The sequence below is a fragment of the Mastacembelus armatus genome, chromosome 1 (assembly GCF_900324485.2).
Source record: "Mastacembelus armatus chromosome 1, fMasArm1.2, whole genome shotgun sequence".
Lineage (NCBI taxonomy): Eukaryota > Metazoa > Chordata > Actinopteri > Synbranchiformes > Mastacembelidae > Mastacembelus > Mastacembelus armatus.
Genome location: NC_046633.1, coordinates 3,645,181 through 3,666,836, shown reverse-complemented (window position 1 = coordinate 3,666,836; position 21,656 = coordinate 3,645,181). Strand labels below are relative to the sequence as shown.

The following is a 21,656-nucleotide window of genomic DNA, read 5'->3' as shown; positions in this document are numbered from 1 at the left end:
CTTGAAAGCCCCAGCAGGGAGAGTTTTAAAAACACTTTTTTCAACGTGTTTTCAAATCTCACAGCGTTTACAGTAGTGCATGGGCAGAAAGCACCACTCACTGTAGCAGCTTTTCCTCAAATAGTTTTGTTTAAATCCAAGTAATATCAATTTGAAAGATGCTGTAGCTGCAAACAGGCAGCAGCACATGTTCACCTTCACATTGAGATAGTTGTTTGTTTATGAGCCAAGATGTTAAAAAGCTGCTGTGTGAAGCACTTTTACTATTATTAAACATTCCATCATTTGAAACTTTAGGTATTTACAGCCGTTAGCAGGGGCTACCTCGTGACCACCCTCTGGCATCACAATTAGCCAAGTCTAAATGGAGCAATAATGCACTCAGAATTGGTTCCAGACCAAGAGCACAAATTTGGAAGAACTATATCAGGGCAAAGTTTATACCACTGATGGTGAACCTCCACAGCGCAGCTTCATTAACCCATCTCTCTATTCATTATTGCATTTAGGAGCCGTTAAGCTTAATGTTTGGCAAGTGTAATTCTCAACAGCCACTGCCTCTAATCCTCACTCCCATACAGTATATATGGCTGTTCAGAGGCCCAGTGGAAATGTGGAGGCAGTCAGGCAGGTTTCCAGGCAGCTTCCAATATGGCTGCCAGAGCAGGAGAGTGACAGTTTGGCTAATTAGAGCACTTTTAATTTGTGCTGCCTTGATCTCTCATCCTAGCCTCCTTCAGTCTGAGTGTGTGTGTGCAGGAATGCACGCCAGTGTGTATCTGTGTATTTTAAACTAGTTTACTGTGACTTTGTGCTGTAATTTAGAAAGGTGAGGTAGTTTGACAGAGGCTAAATGAGAGAATATCTCTACTTTCTCAACCTGTCTGTCCTCTGCTTCTCTCCCACCCTGCTGATTCAGTTGGCTTTTAAGCTGACTTAGATTCTGCCTCTTGTTTTTGCATCTGGCCCTAAGCTTGTCCACATTCACACTCCTCACACCCTCTTAATTAAAGCAGCAGAGTTTCAGTCAGTGATCTCCAGTAATAGTTCTTGTTTTGAAGCTATCTGCAGTTAGTCTTTTTTTTTTTTCAAAGATTTATACTGCAATTGTTTTTTTCTCTCCGCTTCAAGATTAATTTTCCTGAATGATTGACCTCATAAGATATTTAAACAGGAGCAGGTTAGATCCAGTCAGTGAGAAGATAACCAGTGTAACCGCTGACCTAACTCGTAAGTCGTGTTGTTCGCCTCACAGCCAGCCTCGACCTTTCCACAGTGTTCTCTCATTTACTCTCTACATTATTAATGCTGCTTGGTCTATCATTCTAGTGGGTCTGTTTGTGCATGTGTTGCAGTGAGAAGTAGGGCTGTGCCTTTAGCGGGCTGATTTTAATGTGTATTAATACAGTGGTAAGACTGTTTCCCATTATTGCTCTTATTATTGTGCTCCGTCAAGCCACTGCCTTTTACAGGCGGGCCCACATGAGGCCATGATCTTTGAGAGAGACAGCAAGTCTAATTCTCATTTTTAAAAGAAAGTTATTTCACAAAGACGACCCCCAGGGCTCGGAGAGAAATCAAAACTCTAAAAATGAGCAAAGAGCCCAGTCTTTCTGCTTTCTTTTATCTTCCTCAGCCTCTTATTCTTAATTCTGTTTCCTCCTCCTTTCAGTTTTTTCCTTTTTCTGCCCTCATATCTCTCCTACCCTCCGTCCCTGCCGTAGGCGTCACTGTAAATGCCATGTGGAGAATAAAAGAAGGGGGTTATTATTTCTGCCTAGGGAGGCATCAGTGTGGACAGCTATAGAGTGACGTATGTGGGGGAGAGGGACACACACACACACGCACACACACACACACACATACATACATATACACATAAAAAAAGACAAATATTTGTGTCACTATAGCACCGGCTGTGAGAAGCCAGACAACTACTTCAGTTCTAAACTCTGATGCCGGGGAAGCTGGGGGCTCCTCCACTCTGCGTCACACTGCTTTGATAAGACCACATCTAGAAAGGGCAGCTCTCAACTGCAGTGCTTCAAAACTAGACTTAATGTAGGTTCTGCACTACTGTGAGCAGCAGTAATACCAGGAGTTGTTTGGTTGCCCTTTTCAACTGCCCCACTGGGTACAGGGCTGGAATCTTTCAGTTGGCTGGCCCAGAGTGCTCTTTAATAAGCTGCCCCACATTATGACTGTGTTATGTGCATTTCTGTAAATATCACATGTAAAAAGTTCAGCAACATAATCAGATCTATTTTAATGTACTGTATTTGTAATGTATCAATGGAAAGTATCTCATTCTCATGGCATCTATTAATATTTATATTTGCATAAAAACAGCTAGTGCTTGCGACTACAGTGAGCACCGTCTGTGTTTGAGAGTGAGAGATCTGAGGTGTCACAAAGGGAAGAAAATGAGACTGGGGAGACAGGTGATGTAACTGTGAGACAATCCAAACTCACCTACTCTGTTCAAATTGCACAGGACAGATAGGCGATGGAAGGATAATACAAAGACTCTATTAGGACATGTTCTCTTTGCATCGATAGAAGCTGCCCACTGTCTGGCCCCTATGCCGCTTATAATGCGACAGGCAGATCAGGGTGGGATTGACAGGGCTACTGCACCTGAATTACATCGCTGTTATGAATACAGAGGGTTACTTTACCTGGAAAGATAAGCACCTTGTCCAGGGTTATTGTATTGACGCTCTTTGCCGCTGTCTGCATGTGCACTTGATCTTCCTGTGTGATAAGACAGATTTGACTGTTGACATGCTGTGTTGAATAAGAGTTATCCACGTACATCAGGCCCATATGTATAGGTCAGTAGAGCCCTACTACACCTACTGGAGACAACGAGAGCCGACATTCAGTGGTGATTAGCAGCGTTTGCACTGACATAAATGTGGGGGATTGTTAAGATCGATCACCCACAGTATGTAGTGATGTGGTGGATGTAGACAGATGAAATGCAAGTCACAATCTTTTCCTCAACCCAACCAAGATGTTTTAATGCCTAAAGTGGTCTGAGCGGCTACAGCTAACTGAGAAATACACCTATTTGCTTTTTAAATCTTTATTTGTTGGCTGAGAAACACCTTCTGTTTTTTTAAGAACTCAAGAATCTCATTTGCACCGTGAAGCTAAGTGGTTCAGCCACAGTCTGACCTGCTGGCCCCTGAGCAGTCAGGGTTAAAGGCACCTCAGTGGTGTTGAAGAGGGAGGGATTTTCACTTTAATCCTGCTGGTTCAGGAATTGAACCGCCAACCTTTCGATCCACGGCTTGCTTCGCTACCCTTCAGGCCTAAGTGGAAAAGATTCTGGCAGTTTGCTCGTTAATGAGCAAATTAATCACCATAGCAACCAGCCCAGGCAGGTTTCAGAAGGCACCGTGTCTTCCAGAGGACGTCTCTCTAATCCGTCAATGCATAAGGTTTTTAACCAGGCAGAAGACAAGTAAATATGTTCTGTTGTGTGTTTAGAAAACAGAAAATAAATGGATTGTTCAGTTAACTGCTTCAGAGGGAGTTATGTGGTAAAATGATCTAAGATTTTCACAGATGTGTGATCCAACTTGGATTTAGTTTTTTTTTTTCAGGTCAAGTGTGTGTGTGTGTGTGTGTGTGTATGTGTGTATGTGTGTGTGTCTGCACATACACATATTGTCTGTTGTCATATTTCAGTGTCGACCTGTCACAAACATGATGGAGAGCAGCAACAGTGGTGAGGGTCAGTATATGCAAAATATTGTAACCAAGCTGTTTTTAAAGGAAATTACACGATTTGACCATTGCACAAAAAACATTATTCTCACAAAAACACTGGATCTGACAAAAAAAAAAAAAAAAGTAGTATTAAGGACTGTAATATGAAATTGCCTACATGTACATACTCACTAAACCCACTATTTTATATCTTTGGAGATTTGTTCGCTAACAGAGTCGTAAAAACTGAGCTTTGATACAGAAGATCCCAACATCAGTTCGTACTTGTATTCTCACAGGGACAAAACTTTCTGTTTACCCTGCTGCTAATATTTATGCTAAGCATAAATGCCCCCCAGCTCGAGCTCCTTACTACGCCCAGAGCCCTAAAAACACTGGCTTCTACTTTTCTAAATGTGTAACTTGATTGTGTTTTCTCATTAGACTTTACCCACCTTGTAAACATTCATTCTCCACATCCCAGGCTTTGTTCACAAACTGTAGTCCCTAAGCCCAGGAATTTAAGTGATTTTTCTCAGATTTGACAAAGCACTGCAGAAGATATCACGACTGTACTTCTGCTTCTCTACTCGTTAACTCACATTTATGGGTAAAATTAGTGTAGTTCCTCTTTCCATACAGCACATCGAGCACACGTATTTACCTGCTACTGGGAGTGACATAACCTTCCATGTATAATGTGCGACCCATTTAGGAACTGAATCCTTCTTTTATAACTGCAGTATCAGACAGTATTATAATGTGCATGAAAATTGAAAGAGTCTTGTGTTTCATTGCTGATGTGTTGCAGAGCAGTGCACTTACCTGTTTCATGCATAGTAATGTTTCTCATTAAACGCCTCTCAATGAAATTGGATGGTGTAACTGTGTAGAAAATGGCTCTGTGTGTGTGTGTGTGTGTGTGTGGTGTGTGGTGTGTGTGTGTGTGGTGTGTGGTGTGTGTGTGTGTGTGGTGTGTGGTGTGTGTGTGTGTGTGGTGTGTGGTGTGTGGGGGGTTTAGCTTCTTTCTGTAACTAAAGTTAGCCAAGATTTCAAGCTGCTTTTGTTGGCCACAAAACATTTTAAAATTGTTGAAGTTGGTTACATCACCAGCATTTTATTGACAAATAGTTTGAAGCTTCTGTGACAAAAGAGAGATTGTCTCCAATTTTCTTAAATCTGTCAAGTTATTTTATTTCTGCATTTTCTTGGTCTATTCAATACCAAATTTCCAAATATTTTTTGACCCTGTGCAGAGAGACACTCCTCATTTGGTGGTTCACTTGGTCCGTTCATTTGCTGCTGATGTATTAAAATTCAAGTAAGCACCTTAATTCATTCCACCACGGACATGTAGTGAGTTTCGTCCACAGTGCCAATCCAAATATGACATGACTTTCTTTTTTGGAGTCTTTCTTGAAGCAGAATGTTAAGCGAAGGTTTCTTGGGTTTGTCAGTATACATTATCGTCCACATTTTCCTGCAGCAAATCTGGCCCATATTTACATTCACTCGGATTTTGTTTCAGCTGAGACATAAAAAATGTGTCAGTTTTCAAAAAATATTTTTGTCATAAGTTAGGTAATTTATTTAACAGGATTATATTTAACTACAAGCCAAAACCTGTTCACAAATATCAGTCAGTTATGGATTAACCGATTCAAATGATTAATTAGACTATTATTGATGACATGTCCTCATGTTGTTGTGATGTTACAAAATTACAAATTGGCTACAGGTTATGTGTATTAGTAATAAATGTTGAACTCTGTAGGACTGTGTGCAACCACAGAGTCAACAACGTACAGTATTGGATATTAGGACACTGTTATGTGTCGGTCAAATCCTAAAAGATCACTTCACCCAAATGACAAAAACTAAATTGTATTAGATACCTACAGCAGAATTGTGTTATTTAGACAGTTAATATGTTGTTTAGTTGGTCCAACACTTTTGTCTAGTTTGAAATATCATAACTACTTGAAGATTGCCATGTAATTTCGTTCTTGGTTCCCAGAGAACAAATCCATTTGATTTTAGTGACCCTCTGACTTTTTCTCCACAGTAGGTAAATATTTTTGCTTCTCTACTTGGAGGAATTGAGCATATTAGCATACTGACATTTGTATCTACTGTAGCTCAAAGTGCTGATGTACAGTAGCTACCGTTGCTGTAGGATAATCTTGTTTGCATGTCATTTTTCAACCTGAACACCACGGAAAATTTAGTTTCCCTTTGTACTGAGGTGAAAGCAGAAATATCAGCGACAGAGATCTTAAAACAAATCATGACTAAACAGCACAGGAAGAAAGAGTTTTTTGTGTAATTTGGGTGAACTGACCCTTTAAGCATTTGCTCAAGCAAAAGTAATCAACCATCTCTGAACTGTGAAATGAAAGTCCTGAGAGTGTTTAAAACATCTGGCGTACATGTGGTTTCTCCAGGAAAGGAGACAGTGAAAGAAAGGCTATTTTATTGTGCTCATTTTAATTTTCAACAAGAAAATAAAGAAAGCCTCTGAGAGATCCTATGGCAGAGTGTACTCTCTTCCTCACTCTTTCACTCCTGAGTCATTCACTAGAAGAATATACCACAAACTTCCACAGAGGATTCCCTTGTAGCATGCTCCGTTGTCGTTTCTGTCTGTCAGAAGGACCTCAGTTTGTTTCCACTTTCTAGGCATTATTGTTTCAAAAACACAGTTTCTCTTCATCACGTTTCAAAGACTAGCAGCGCTGATTAGGTTGCAGTCAGCTGGTCGTCTTGTCTGATTCTAGACGAGCTCTGCTACTCTCTGACACATGATAAATTCAGGCCATTGTTCATGAACAGAACAAAAACATAAAAAAACCCAAAAAGTACTTCAATACATCGCTACATTGATATTAGTCAAAGAATGCTCAAGTGAGGCTTAAGAATCAAGCAATTATAAAATTGCACTCATGAAAGTATATGTTAAGAAACCAGTTTTTTTTTTTCCATTTTCAAAGCAATGCTAACATTAAAAAGATTAAAGAAATCTAATGTTTTAAGGCTGTTGTTTAGTTAAAGCCACAATCTGGGACCTGTAATGCAGAAACAACCACAGCTCATCATTTTCCTTTTGGATCAGAGTTGGATTGTTTGCTTCAGCAGCAGAGGAACCACGTTCTAGCTGCTGCAGTAAGCGGTAAGCGGGGTGGGGGTGGGGGGGGGGGGTGTTGTTTTTTTTAACCCACACAAATGAATGTGCTTTTGCAGCGCTACAAACAGCTGTGGTGATTTCACTAACCCGCGATTATGGCTTTAACTGAGCTTAGTGACTTGAGCATTCTGAACTGATTATAGCAGAGAAAAGAGATTTTATACAGTGTTTCCATTCACCAATAAACTTTTCATTGTTTGCCAGCTCTATTGTTTCGGTTGTGTAGTTTCCTGTGTTGTTTCAAGGTTGGAGTCAATTCTGTTTCAATTCACAAAGCAAAGTGGGTGTGATTTAGTAGGCATTTGTAATTACAAATTGTTCGTCAATACTGTGAATACTACAAGCTTGTTAAATTCAAATTCCACTGGACTGAAATGTTCTTGACTCCATCCCAAGTTTACAGTCTTCATACTGTAAATGAACTCTGTATAGAACAGTTCTGTATAGAACAAACACAAGTATTTTCACATTTTCTCCTTTTTTCAGCCTCCAGTAGGTAGATTCTGCAGATATACATGTAGTCTCTTTTCACCACACTAGTATCACTAGCAACACATTTAACAACAGGAAGGTTTTCAGGTGAAAACCTTTGATAAGGCAAAACCTTGTTGTATTACTTCAGGAGACTTCTGCAGTGGCAATTTTGGGCTCCTCGTAGAAAACATTTGGTTCAGTTGTTGACACAGACTGGTGTGAGGGAAGTCCTCCGTGAGAATCTGCCCTCAGTGGGCCAAAATTTGCTCTGAACATATTTGTTTTCGTAAGCCAAATATTCCTTGTTTATCTCCAATTCTGAAACACAAGTGGCCACCTGAAAAAAGTTTTCTGTCAGACAGATGAGGACACTGTTTAAATACAGCTCAAACATCAGGAAAAGAAAATCCAGCTGCTAAACAGTATTAATTTCTCAAGAATACATTCATCTGTGTGTAGTTGTGTTGCATGAGTACACTTGAATGCTAGTGTATGAATGTGCTAAAGTGGTAACTGTAAGGGTGATGGTGGGTAAATATTTGGGGGCCGGGTCAGGGGCTACAAGGGACAATTTACTACCACAGTACTTTGGTCTTAGAAATGACTGGAGGATAGAAGGGGAGCAGTGAGCCAATGGTGGAGAATTGTTTTGTGCAAATTGTTCTGTTTGGCAAACTGATGTGTATCTATGTGAAGGAGGTCTGTAAAGAGTAGTATTTAAAATCATTTCAAATACTTCTTTGTGATTTATCAAGTTGGCACAATGGCACCACAGTGGAACCAGAGGAATCCAAAAAGTAAAAAAATTGGGAAATGGGAGGAGGGGGAAAAAAATGAATTGTTGATAAAACACAGTGGAGCTACGGTGTATTGGGAAGGAAGCTGAGAGTTTTAGGTCTTTTCCTAAGAGTCGTTTTTTGATTTTGAACAGTGCAGATATGTTTCCCCTGTGGGAATTGAAGACATTCATTTGAAGATTAGAATTTTTAGTTCAATTTCAAAATCAAAAACGCACAATTGCAAGTGAGCAGGTAGGTAACTAACTTGGGATTCTGGTTTCTGAAAAGTCTGAAAGATTTCAAAACCAAGTTGTACAAACAAAACAGTCACCTCTGTTGCAAATATAGAACTTCTCTCATCTGTACAGCGTTCCCTCTGTAGGAGAGTGAGGAGCAGGTGTAGCAGGGGTTCACCAAGAGAAAGACGGGCTTGTTTGTCGCTCAGCAGAGCACATTCCTCTTGGTAGAAATCAAGATCTCAAAGGTCTCGTCCATCATAGTGTTTGTTTCTGTTGGTGTGCACTTCTCCGCTGAGAGGTTCAAAACAGTCAAAACACAGTCACACGACAGAACCATGCCATATTCAAATAATAGCATATTAACGATGAGGATCATAGGAATAATAAGAAGACCACTAATGATAATAAGAAGAATTAATAGTAATAACAACATATCATTCTAGGTTTTTTTAAATTTTGTATATAAAAACAGTGGTGAGGAGAAGGTGGTACACAGTAGGGCTCTACTATCCCCGTGGTTGATTTGGCACGATACTCACTCTCTGGTGAGAGCTACCTACTCGTTCTCAGCACAGTTGAATTTTACTGTTGCCTGGCGACCCACCCAGAATTTGTCATTTTGATTATTTAAATCTCCCTAATTATGGCAAACCTTTCAAAAAGTCAGCTCTTGCAGCAGCATCGCAGGGCGCAATGCAAAAACAACCTCCCCCCAAAAAAATAGCACAATCTTGATCAATCCAGCGCCATAATGGGAATTGGTGAGGTTAATCAGTCGTGGTCAGGATCAATGAATGTCAGTCTCAAGGCAGATTAAAAGCGTAGCCGGGCTGTTCAGGATGGGTTGCCCGGCAACATTTAAATTATCTGTTCGTAATATTGATTTTTTTTCCTTCATTCAAAACTTAGTACAAATAGCTACATAAGTCTGATCTCTAATTTTCAATTCATTACAAAAAGTAACTTAGTCTTTCTACAAGTTATGATTTTTGTTTGATGTAATATATTAGTTTGGTCCTCTTTCAGGAGCTCAGAAGCAAAAGCTTAGTTTGTGTAAAATGTGGGCTTGTGTGTGTGTGTGTGTGTGTGTGTGTGTGTGTGTGTCTGTGTCTGTGAGTAATGTCATCTGTAGAGCTTGTAAGTTGTTTGGGTTTGTATTTACAAGTCTATTTGTATCAGTTTGTGTATCTGTATTATTTTTGATGTTATGGGTGCAGTGTTGTTACGTTATCATCTTCAACTTTTGGGGGTCTCCAGGTGTGGGCTCAGGCCTTCTGCTGAGCAGAGACACCCTTCCAGTAGTCCAGTATGTCATGAAGATCCTCATCCTTGGCAAACTGAACCTTTCGCCGCAGTGCGTGTCCAGCTGCCACATATCCTTCGTCCTCCATGGACGCCTGCCGGTGCCTTTTACGGTGCAGTTTAAACCTCTCCCACAACCCCAGGGTTGGGGTGCAGAGTAGCCCTTCCTCCTCCTCATCCTCCTCCGGGCTGGAGCAGTAACTAAGGTTGTGGTACTGAGGCGAGAGTGGGTAGTGTGGCGACAGCTGGGAGTAGGCTAGTTCTCGCTGCTTGGCCTGTCTGCTGAGAGTGAGAGGGTCTAACACGGAGGGCTTACGGCTTCCTGGGTGGTGGTGGAGCTCTTGCAAAATCTGAGGGTGGTGCTGCAGATCCTGGAGGTGCTGCTGGGAACCAGGATAGGAGTGGCGGTGTTCATTGTACTGACGTATTCTCTGGGCTTCTGCTCGTAAGATAGCAGCCGCTGGGGTGACTGTGCGGATAGGCTCCCCTCCCCCACCCCCCCTCTCTCCTCTCTCTCCAGGTGAGGTCCTCTCAATGTAGCGGGTCTCTGATGAATGGTACGCTCCCTCTGAGCGGAAGGAGCGTGGGCTGCGGGCAGAGCCAGGAGAAGAGGAGGTGCTGGGCCTTTTAGAGGTTGGGGGAGCCTCCATGCTGTGGTGCCGCTGTAATGAATGATGGTAGCTTCTCCCTCTGTCTTCTCTTCCTCCTCTACCTCCCTTATACACAGGGGAGAGGAACTCTCCTCCTCTTTCTCCCCTCTCTCCTTGCTCCGAGAGAAGAACCAGCTGTGGCTCTGCAGTTGAAACAGCCCCTCCACCAGCAGAAGAGGGGGATTTGATCCCCTGTTGAAAGGAGGTAGATTCAGATTTGAGAGCATCTATACAGTTGTTGATGATTTGGTTAACTTTATCAACTTCTTTAGCGATTGTAGAGATCTCTGCTACTGAGCCTTGGGGATTTGTTTGTGGGGACATCTCCCTTTCTCTTTCTCGTTCTCTCTCCCTTTCGATGCCAGAGCCTCTGACCTCCATGTAGTTAAGTTTAGCAGGCTTGTGTGCTGGTGTTTCTATCACCTCCTGCAGCTTGTATGGATCGATCTCACCCCCCTGAGGCAGGTAGGGCATTCTGGACAAACTGTCCCCAGCGGCAAGCTTCTGAGAAACAGATCCTCCACTGCCTCCCTCGATATCTCCTTCTCCACCATATTTCAGCTCTATCAGTGTCCTCTGGATCCTGTTCATCTTTCTCTCCTTTTCTTCCATGATCCTCTTCTTCCTCAGGCAGTGAACAACAAGACCAAGGAAGAGCAACATGCCAAACAAGCAGCCCAAAATAGTCATGATATAGTGAGTGGCTGATGACTGATTGGCTACCCTCTCAGGCCCGGTCAGGTGGCCAGTGGAGATGGTCAGACAGGTGTGGTTGAAGCGCAAGGAGTTTCGTATAGAGGCCACACAGTATGTGTAGTCAGTGTTGGGTTTTAAGTTCTTTAGTTCAATATCTTGTCTTTGATTTTTCAGATTCTGGATATCTGTGAAGAAGCTGTTGTTATAAAGCACCAGGATGTACATTTTCCTGTATGGATGAGGGATCTGAACTGTTATCACAGCACTTGAATGATGCACCTGCTTTAGCGTCATGATTGGATTGATGTCAGAGAAAATGGGGCTCAGACTGATTGGGAGCTCATCAGGAGGGGTCCCAGAAGCGCAATCTTCCAGTCCACAGGGAGAGGAAGAATCTGGTGGCAGGGTGGTGGAATCTGAGCCAATCGTATAGAAAGACGTCACGCTGCTGCCATCATCTGTGCATACAAGACTGAGCACATGCAGAGCGGTGCGTTGGGTGGGCATGCGGGGGTTCTGGCTCAGGAGGTTGAAGCCAGAGAATCCATCAGGAGAGTCACACACCATCCTTTCACTGGTCCTGTTGGGAAAGGCTGAGAGCCAGCGCAGGAAGCCCAGCAGCTCACAGGAACAGTTGAAGGGGTTGGTGTAAAGTTCACAGGTGGTCAGCTTCGAGAGTCCAGAGAATAAATTACCATCTAACACCTGGATCCTGGGGAGGACACAAAAAAGAAAAGTATAGATTTAAAGGGAAATTGTACACTCACATAGTTTATTGCATTATCGCCAATCCATCATAAGGGAAATTGTCTCCTATAGCACTTTCTGCACTCAAGTGCACTCAAAACACTTTCACATTGTTGAAATGGAACAGTCACCAATGACACCTCTACGTGCAGACTAGAGAAGCCAGGGATTAAATTTATACCCCTTTGCTTTATGGACAATCTACTCTACCTCCTGAGACACAGTCACCCCTTCATAGTGTGCCACCAATTTAGCATTGCATGTCTGTAGCAATGTCAGCCTCATTCAGTTCAGTTTAACTTGGTACCAGTGAAGTTTCCAAAGTTATAGTATTCAGCCTTAAAAACTCAAATGACACAACCTGAGGGAATATCCTGTAGTATAAAAAGCTTTGTGCAGCTTTTTCCCACATATGCTGTAGTAATTCCCAAGACCTATAAATAGTCTTTGGTGTGTAAAATCGGAGTACTTCCCCTTTAAATGCACTTGTTCCTCAATCTTCTTAGGCTTCAGTTTATGGTCTTAAACATTTCCCAAAACACCTTTCAACAAGCCAAAGAACAGTTATACTTGTTCCACTCAGCTGTTGCTTTTACACTTATGTGAAGTGATCGATAAAAAGAAAAAGTATGGATCTCTGCTTTTTTTGTTGTTGGAATGCGTCATGATCTGTTCTGGATCATCTGTGCATTGGTTGCAGTTTGATTTTACTTCTAAGTTTGTCCAACATCAGGGATCAAACCAACATTTTGGTTAGTGGGCAATCTGCACTATCGCCTGAGCCACCGCTACCCCAGAAGTTTTGATGTTTTGCTTCTTTTGAGTTTAAAAACACATACCAACATTTCTGTGATATTAAAAAAGAAGTAGCAGCTCAAAACCACAAAGCCACTTTTAAGTGTTCAGAATATCGATTATGAATTGATTCATTCAGCTAGTCATTTCACCACTATCACGTCATGATTTCTATCTCTCACAGCAGACGCTCATAAACAGACCTGTTCATGGAGAGGTCTATATTCTCTATGTTGGGACATTCCCAAAAGGTGTTGGGTGTGACAGTCTCGATGAGGTTGGCTTGCAGGTAGAGATACTGCAGCTTGCCCAGGCCACGCAGCATCCCCTCCGTCAGGTTCCTCAACTTGTTAAAGCCCATCTGGAGAACCTGTGGAGTCAAAGACAAGTGGGATTATTCTAATCTCTTAAGAGCCAGTCGGTGCCAGGCATCACTCACTACAAGCTGAAAACATACAGAACAGACGACGGTTCAGTGCAATTCATGTTTCACATGGTGATCTAAGCCTTTATGCTGTGCTGAATTTACTCAGATCTTTCATGTTCACATTTTACCTCCTGGCACAGCTCCAGCAGCTGGGGTAGATGTGTAGGCACGCCAGCTCATTATGGCCGCGTTCAGCTCAGTGTGGCGAAACACTTGCCTGAATATTCTGGAAGCCGTAATGAGCGGATGTTGTCGTTTTTGTGTTTCTGTGTCCATCTGTTTGTGTAGTGGTGGAAGAATTGGATCCTTTACTCAAGTGAAAGTTGCAATATTTAAAAAAACTCACTCCAATTAGCAATCTTTCATTCACTATTTTACGTAAAAGTAAATGGATTTACATAGCACTTCTCAGTATTAGCCCATTTACGGTTCAGTGTCTCTCCCTAGGCAAAAATTATCACATGCACATGTGCATGGGTGTGACAGTCTCGATGAGGTGATGTATCACACTGTACTTAAATAAATCTCATTATGTAGGACAGTTATTTTGATATCTTTCTTTGAGAAATATAAACATGTTTTTCTATAACATTGCATACTTATTGGCCAAGAAATATTGAGGTATAATTTGCAGCATTAATTATACGTTATGTCATTTAATTTTACATGTTGATGTATTCGGGTGTAATTGGCAGCTGTTTGAGACAAAGTTCAGATTTTTTGGTGATTAAAGTGAGAGTGATCACAGCTGTCAGAGTAATCCTTATGGAAAGATACATCCTCCCCAAACTTCAAAAACTGGATAGAAATTGTTTTGGACATGATATATAGAATGGAAAATTGCAGAACAATGCTCTGTTCAAGTTTAACAAAGTAAAAAAAAATTAAATGACAAAAAACAAAGTTAATTATAACTACTTTATATATTTTCATGTTAAACGTTAAAAAATTAGAAATGTTGTAACATTAACTACAACTGACTAAAAGTTAAATATTTTACTATTGAAATATACTGAAGTTGTTTACATTAAGTCTGACAGCCCAAATTACCTGATATGTGTCGCAGCGCTTGTTGCTGCAGTTGCTGTGCTCCATTACATGCCTAGATGTAAATACTATACAAACACTTTTAAATGCACATTCTAACCTGCAGGTTGAATTGTGCTGAGAATGCTCCATCTTCCACATAGCTGATATCGTTCTTGGTGAGGTTCAGATAGGTGAGGTTGCCAAAGCGACTGAGTGAAGAGTAATGGACCGAGCGTATCTTGTTTTCATTCAGCCTCAAGTCCACAATGGTGCTGTTGAGAGAAGTGTGAAGGCTGCAGATGTTTGACAAAGAGGCAAAATATTGTATAAAGAATCAGATTTTCTTACCTGTTAATGTGGGAAGGGATGGCCTCGTAAGGAGGCTGGTTCATGCTGCAGATAGCCAACCACACAAATCCCTTCTCCCCTTCGATCAGCCAGCAGTCAGCTGTTACCACTGGTAACCGCATTATGGAGAGCAGGGCGAGCCAGCACAGGAAGGAGCTGGCTGTGGACAGGACCACTGTCGAAGTACCGCCACTCATGTTATGTCTCTGCTGTCCCTGTCCAGTCCTCTGGGCCATTTGGGATGTCATCGCAATAGTCCAGAGATATTTACCATCTAACATTTATTCATGCAGACTGCTGCCATTTGAAAGGGGAGTGAGGGCTTGTTTTTATGGTAATATAACAGTGTAATCTGACTTGCTCTTGTCCTTTTCTTCGGTCGTGTGTCTGGCTGCTTTAGGTGTGGTCACAGGATGGTAAAATGGTTCTTTTCTCCTTAGCTTCTTTTGTAATTGGACTGTAAAGTTGTGTTAAACTCGTGTTAGGAATTAAGAAAATTAGTACATGAATGGGATGTGTCACTTTATTGGCAGCATGTGTCTAGGTAAACTGTAGCAATTGTTTAATTAGGGGATCACATTTGATTTGTTCTGAATATATTGGCAAGTGGAAGTCACCCTGATGCCAGATTGGCTGGTACTCATGTCTTCTGTGGGTGTCTGCATCTCTGATTGGACAAGCACCTCTCTTCTTTCTTCCTCATTGCTCACTGCTCTGTACTTGGTGTGAGAACTCGTCCCTAGAGGCAGAGAGAGAGAGAAGGGACGATGGTGTTAGAAAAGAGTCACTAATGAAACACAGGGGTTTATTGGGTGAGATACCAACAAACACAACCCTGTTACCAGCATGATGAGAAAGAGGAAGTTTTTGCTTCTTATTTACCAAACTGGCATACAAACACTCTCACACACACACACACACACACAGCTATTTATGCACGCATGCACAAATTTCCTATATTCAAAATGCATTTCATGACAAGTCTAATTAGTGCATTCATTGGTGCAGATACACAACAAGCACCTGCAAAAAACAGTTTATTTTACATGTACACAAACACACCCAGCATTAGCCTAAGGGCCTCAATAGGTCTTGGCTACGAACGGCCGCTGCTCTGATACAGTATCTAATTAATTAATCTGCTCTAATAAAACGCTTCCTGGGAAAAGAAGCTGATGTCTCGCAAAGAGCTGTTGGAGTGGTGAGGAGAGGAAAAAGTGGGTGCAAGAGTGGTGAGGAAAGATGTTTGGGGAGCATAGAGAGATGTTGAGATGGAGCAGAGAGTGATGTAGAGGGCGGGAGGAGGCGTTAAAGAGATAAAGCAATGAGTGTGAGAAAAGGAGGCGGCTGGGAAGAGAGAGGGATATAGAGTGGCTCTCTGTCTGTTTGTCTGGGGAAATTGCTAGAATAGTGGCTCCCTCTTTGAGAGCCCTTTTCCCAGCTGTAAGAGCAACAAACAGGATATGACATCACAGAGGTGAAGGAGGAGGAGTGGGAAGGAGCAAAAGGTCCAGCGTTGCTCACAAGCATCTCTTGGCTGCTGTTCCCTCCTTATTGATTAGAGGTGAATAGCTGGGCACAGAGGTGCTGATGTGTCACCTCTAATCTAAAAGAGGGTAAACAACAGTGGTTCTTTTTTGAGAATGGGGAAAAGGTTTCTCTGAACTTCTTTGTGAAGTTGTAAACAGCCAAAAATCCTGATGTTGAGTCCGGGCTACCTGCTGTTTCACTAGTCTCTGTGTCTCCCTGGGGTTTCTTTCAGCTTTCTTTCTAAGTAAAGGCATTTTCTGTGTATTCTGAAATAAACACTTGTCTATTAGCACTTGATAGAATTTGAAACTTTAACATGTAGAGTAATATGATGAGACAATGAAACCAATTATTAGTTCACCTTATCAATCATGATGCATCGCTCGTCCCTACACGTAAGAAACACTTGAAACTGTAAAAGACATTCTTGTTGATTTTGACCCTGGTATTATTTTGTGGCATATTGCAAACCAAATTAGTGTCATATTTCCCATTTCTACTGTGCAATAGATCAGCACTCAGAGGGCCTCTCTCAAATCTGATCTGGAATATTTAATCTGCATCAATTTTGTGGGAAATTTGTTTTAAAGGACACTAAAACTAATACTGCAGAGACATGACACAAATATTTTTATCATCATAAAACCAAATAGCTGTCTCCTCCACACAAATGGAGTGAATCACAGTACATATTGTGAAGCATGGTATGTTGAATCGCTCCATTTTTAATAATTTGTGTTATTTCAACTTTCAGCGTGATTTTAAAAGCGGTGCCAGTTTTATCTCAGCTCTTCGTATAAACATCATAAATGTACAGTGGCATATGCAGAGGCTTTTTCAGCCAGTCAGCACATTGTGTAATTGATGGTGAGACTTCCTCCCACGTAGCATGAGACAAACTACCCAGTGAGGCCTCCAGAGAAAGGGTTGGAACTGCTGCCAGCTACACACACAAAACAAACAGATGCACATATGCACAGGAAATGTCCATTTTGCTGACCAAGGGTTAAGCCCGAGTAAACACATTGTGAAAACATGGGGGTGTAGTGAGGATGCAGAACAGGCAGAGAGACCAAGCAGTTCAGTTAACATGCAGAGACAGCTGATTTCTACTTGACCTCTTTTTGTACTGAGGTAAGTGAAGTCAGCGGCAGGGGCAGAGACAGAACAGGATTTCAGGGATAGATACAGTACAGTTAGTAGCTTGCTCTAGACCTCCTTTTGTAGTAAATACACTTGTAGTAGCTCAGGTGATATGTGTAGAAGAACCTGTTAAGAGTGTGTTGGCCTTTTTTCCATTTTGCATCATTCATCATTCATTCTCTATTCTTGCTGGTGCTGTCTGTGCAGCTACACACATGCCACTGCCTCGGCTGCTGAAAACAGCCGTGTGGAATATTCCAGCACGCAGCATCATGACCAGCTCAGTGAAAGACTGGCGTGGACTCTAGACAGCACATTTTATAGGAAACAATCTGTGATTAAAACTAAACCCTGGCCTTGCTAAGAATACGCACACACAGAGAGCAGAGTGCCACCTTTCTCACAGTCTGCCACACAACAGGGTACTGTTCTTTGTGGTAGAGACTTTTGCTAAGCACATTTACACACACACACACATAATCTAAAGCAGTTAAATTTGCTGTTAAGACAAAAATGAACACTTGGACATAAAGAATATAGATATTTGATACTTCTCAGATGTCGCACAAGTTTATGCAGCTGCTCTCACCTGAATGGAGAAAGAGTATTCAGTGTTTTCCATATGTGTTTTGATGCAAATTTAGATGCTGATTTGTCTAATAAGATGTTAAGATCTTATTAAAACTTCAAAATGAGAGCATTGTGTAGGTTTGGTTTAAGGTATGCACTCTCTTGGCACACTCCAATTGGCTGAGGTTTAGTTTCAAATGTATTCTTATTACCTGGCCCCATATGCTGCTGTTCATTTGTCTGACAAACTGCTGACAAGTGGAGATTTCTCCCTAAGGCCAAAAGACAGATCCAGTGTCCCTGCATCAGTATAACTAAAAGTGAATTATTCATACAACATAATGTCGGAAAATCTGAATCTAAACCCTGATCCTGTGAGAAATGACAAGATGTAGTTTGGTGGGAGTTTTGAGCACATCATGACCTGTAAAACCTCAACTTGCCAGTTTTTGTATAACACAAAGAAGTTGTAACATGCTTCAGTCTGATTCTCCAGCTTTGTCTTTCTGCTAAGCTAAAGAAACATATGAAAGTGGTTTCAATCTTCTCATCTAACTTTTTAGAAAATAAGCAAAAGCCTCAAAACTATGTCTGTAAATACAACTATTTTAGTCTTGCAACGTTTTAGCGTAATTATAACTCTAACATTGAACTTGACCGAGTCAAGTTATTTTGCGGGTATGACAACTTTTTACTCACCAAAGTAACTGCTGAGATATACAGACAGCAACAAACATCAATTTATAGCTAAGATGGGAAAGAAACACGAGCAGTCAAATATTCAGACAGGTTGAAAACAAGCCGGTAAACAGTTTAGTCAATTCAATCTGAGGTAAAACTGAAAATCACAGTGCACCTGAAATGTCGGTAGCAATCCTTCTTGGTGCAGGAAAATTGTATACACAGTAGATTAAGGTTTAACCAGAATGTTGACTGTCTATATTGGACAGATGGGTCATAAATCTACCTTTTGCATTTTATTCTAAAGTGGTCATGTTTCCTGTTGCTGTGTTACCAGATTTAACATCCTAAATGGATAATGGCCAAAACTATGAAAATAAAGCCCACGTTGCAATAAACCAGAATTACCCCTGAATAGATTTTTGTCCACACACTGTAGCACACACACTCCATTCCAGTACGCCGTCTCTTTATTTCCCATGTTACTGATGAGCAGTACTTAGGAGATGGGTTATACTCGCGGGCAGGTTTTAACTGCAGCAGAAATATGAGCACATTAATAAGAGGCGCACATGAATATGTCCCATTACTGTTCCAAAGCAGTGTGGAAGACAGCAGCGCCCAACAAAACTGCAAAGAGCCATCAACGGAAAAGTTTTGATGAAAGTAAAGTAGAGGCAGGAACCTCGTTCACCGTTTCATGTTTTAGCCTCTTTTGAAAAATGAAAGATTACGCACAATAACTGCAGCATCATTTTAGTTGACATTTCCTAACACATCTAGAATTCTTTAATGCTCTCCTTGCTCCTCACCACAAACGTCTTAATTTTACTTGGGAAAAACTGGCTGATCTGCAGACTCTGTCATAGGCGGCTTCTCTTAATGCTGTATGTTGATCTATAAGGCTATTTTAGGATTGCTCTGAAATAATTTATGTAACAGAAATGTGGATGTTATGAGTGTACAGTTTTTCCCTTTGTTGCCTCTAGCCCTGACAGAGATGTGCTAGACAGTCTTTATGGTACTGTGAGTTCATCGTGTAAATTTGTCTGCTTAAAGGCTCGAGAATTCAGAAACTCATTTTTCTGCCGCAGTTCAAAGCCTTCAGAGGAGCTGTGCAAGATGAATCCATGGGAGTTGTCATTGCCCTAAATGTTGTTTTTCTATTTTTTTTTTTTTTTCATGCGGGCCTCTGTCTGTCCCCAGAATCTTGTCCACTCCTGCTGCCTTGTTGGGACGGTCTCCCTTGCAGATTTTGAATTAATAGGTCCATTTTTTTGGATTTCATAAGTTCTGTGTATGGCCAAATACAGATTTAACAAAGTGAATTCCCTTTGCATGTGTTTTTACTGTGGAGCTTATTGATTCCCCAGGACGCAGAGGTGTCAAACTGTGGATGAGCTTGTGAAGAATTAATCTTTTCTCTGTGTCTTGGGACTTCACATCAAGCTGTATTACACAGTCTGTTCTGGGTCGTACAAAACTACTCGCCCCCAGTGTAGATGCGTTTATACACACGCACACACACACACACACACACACACACTTTACAAGGCACAAATGACACATGAGGTTTGTGCAATCAATGAAAGTGAGTCATCTGGATTAGATTAGACTACAGAGTCAGAAGAAGTGAGGAGGAAAAGAAGAGAAAAACGAGAGAGGAGAGGAGTAGAGTGAAGTAGAGTCGGATCAAAAAGCAGCTTGCTCCGAGGCAAGTACAACCACACCTCTCATGGCCGAGAGACACAGGGATGGTGCGTCTGTCTGTTGGCCAGCCACACTATTCAAAGACATCCTTGAGAATGTAATTTACTCTGACTCCCAGTCTCACCCATCTTCATTCGTCCATTTTACAACCCCCCACCTCCCCTCAAGCCATAGAGTGATTGACTCTTATGCAACTAAGGCTTCAACACCACACATCACCACACATCACCACACATCCCTGATGGGAAAGAAAACCTATACATCTTTTCTGCCCGCTCCTTTCCCTCAGGGATTTTGAAGGAGGGGGAGGTTCAGGGGTGGTAGTGGAGGTGACGGGGGTGGGGGGTGGAGTAGTTTGAGGGGTTGAGCTGACGTCCACACTTAGTATGATGGACGTTTCTATAAGAGATATGGAAAGACAAAGCGTGACGAACATTTCTATTACAGAAATATTCCACTGCCTTCTGCCCAGCCTGTGGTGTAGAGAGAGAGAGAGAGAGAGAGAGAGAGAGAGAGACAGACACTCTGCTGTTTTGTAGGAGATGACAACTGGGACCAAATGGGGGAGGCGACCTAATGCTATTGATACAAGCTCTTACTGTTCTCATCACGGCACAATATTTGTGTCTCATCTGTCTTTGTCTTTTTCTCCGTGGCACAGTCGCCCTGTCTGTCTGTCTCAGTCTGTCTTTGCAGTGGGCAGTTCTGCCACAATAATAGGCTTTGCTGATATAAATCTCCTCCACTGGCCCTGTGGTGCTCCACTTGTCACTGCCCTACAGAGACAAGTGAACATGTGAGATGCCATGGATGGTCCTCTGTGCAAAGCAACGTATGGTTACATAACGTGTTTAGTATTCAGTGGAAGAAGACACTGGATAAAGAATAGGTGGAAAGAGTCAGCACAGAGTGAGTCCTTGATTTTATTTAGTTATCCTTGACAAACAGGCTGTAAATGCTGATTACACCTACAGCTAAAATCCCATTTAAATGTGGCTGCAAGTACGGACCCTTAACTGTGCCAGAATTGTTAAATATAATGTTATATATAGTTGACACCTGAGGGTTAGTTTTGTTTATTTAGTTAATTTTCTTAGCTGCTCTTGAGCTTTTTATGTCTAATATGATTTTCTTCAGTGGGTGGAGTTTACTCATTTGTCGGAAAGCCCCAGAACAACTACTAAAAGGACCCCAAGGCTTTTTTTTTTTTTTATCAACTACTGTTTCTGGGTCTAAATTAGCTTTTTACCAGCTGTACTACAGTATTCACAAAAAATATTTCCATGTTAAAATAAAGCCTATACATAATTCATTAACATCAAATCTAAAGTTAACTGTTCTAGAAAGAAACAAACAAATGGCCACTGAAATTGTCTATTAATAATTCCACATTGTATGAATTTAGAATTGTCATTGTCCACAAATGTTTGACTTAATTTATTTCCTTATCAAGCATTTGAATCATTCATTAATCCTGACCCCATAACACTCAGGCTGATGCTGGTCACTCAGGAACTTTGGACCAAAAGGGAAGAAGGACTGGACTGGGTTTTCTGTAACTTATTCATCACTTCCAGGTAGAGTAAGATGATGTAATTGCTCATTTAAACTGCTTTAAATGAATCTTTTGCTTTT

General features: G+C 41.5%; 1 pseudogene; it reads right to left on the bottom strand.

Moving 5' to 3' along the window:
* Positions 1-9,486: 9,486 nt before the first annotated feature.
* LOC113127834 (protein ELFN1-like) lies at positions 9,487-14,948 on the bottom strand (annotated as a pseudogene).
* Between the last annotated feature and the right edge of the window lie 6,708 nt (positions 14,949-21,656).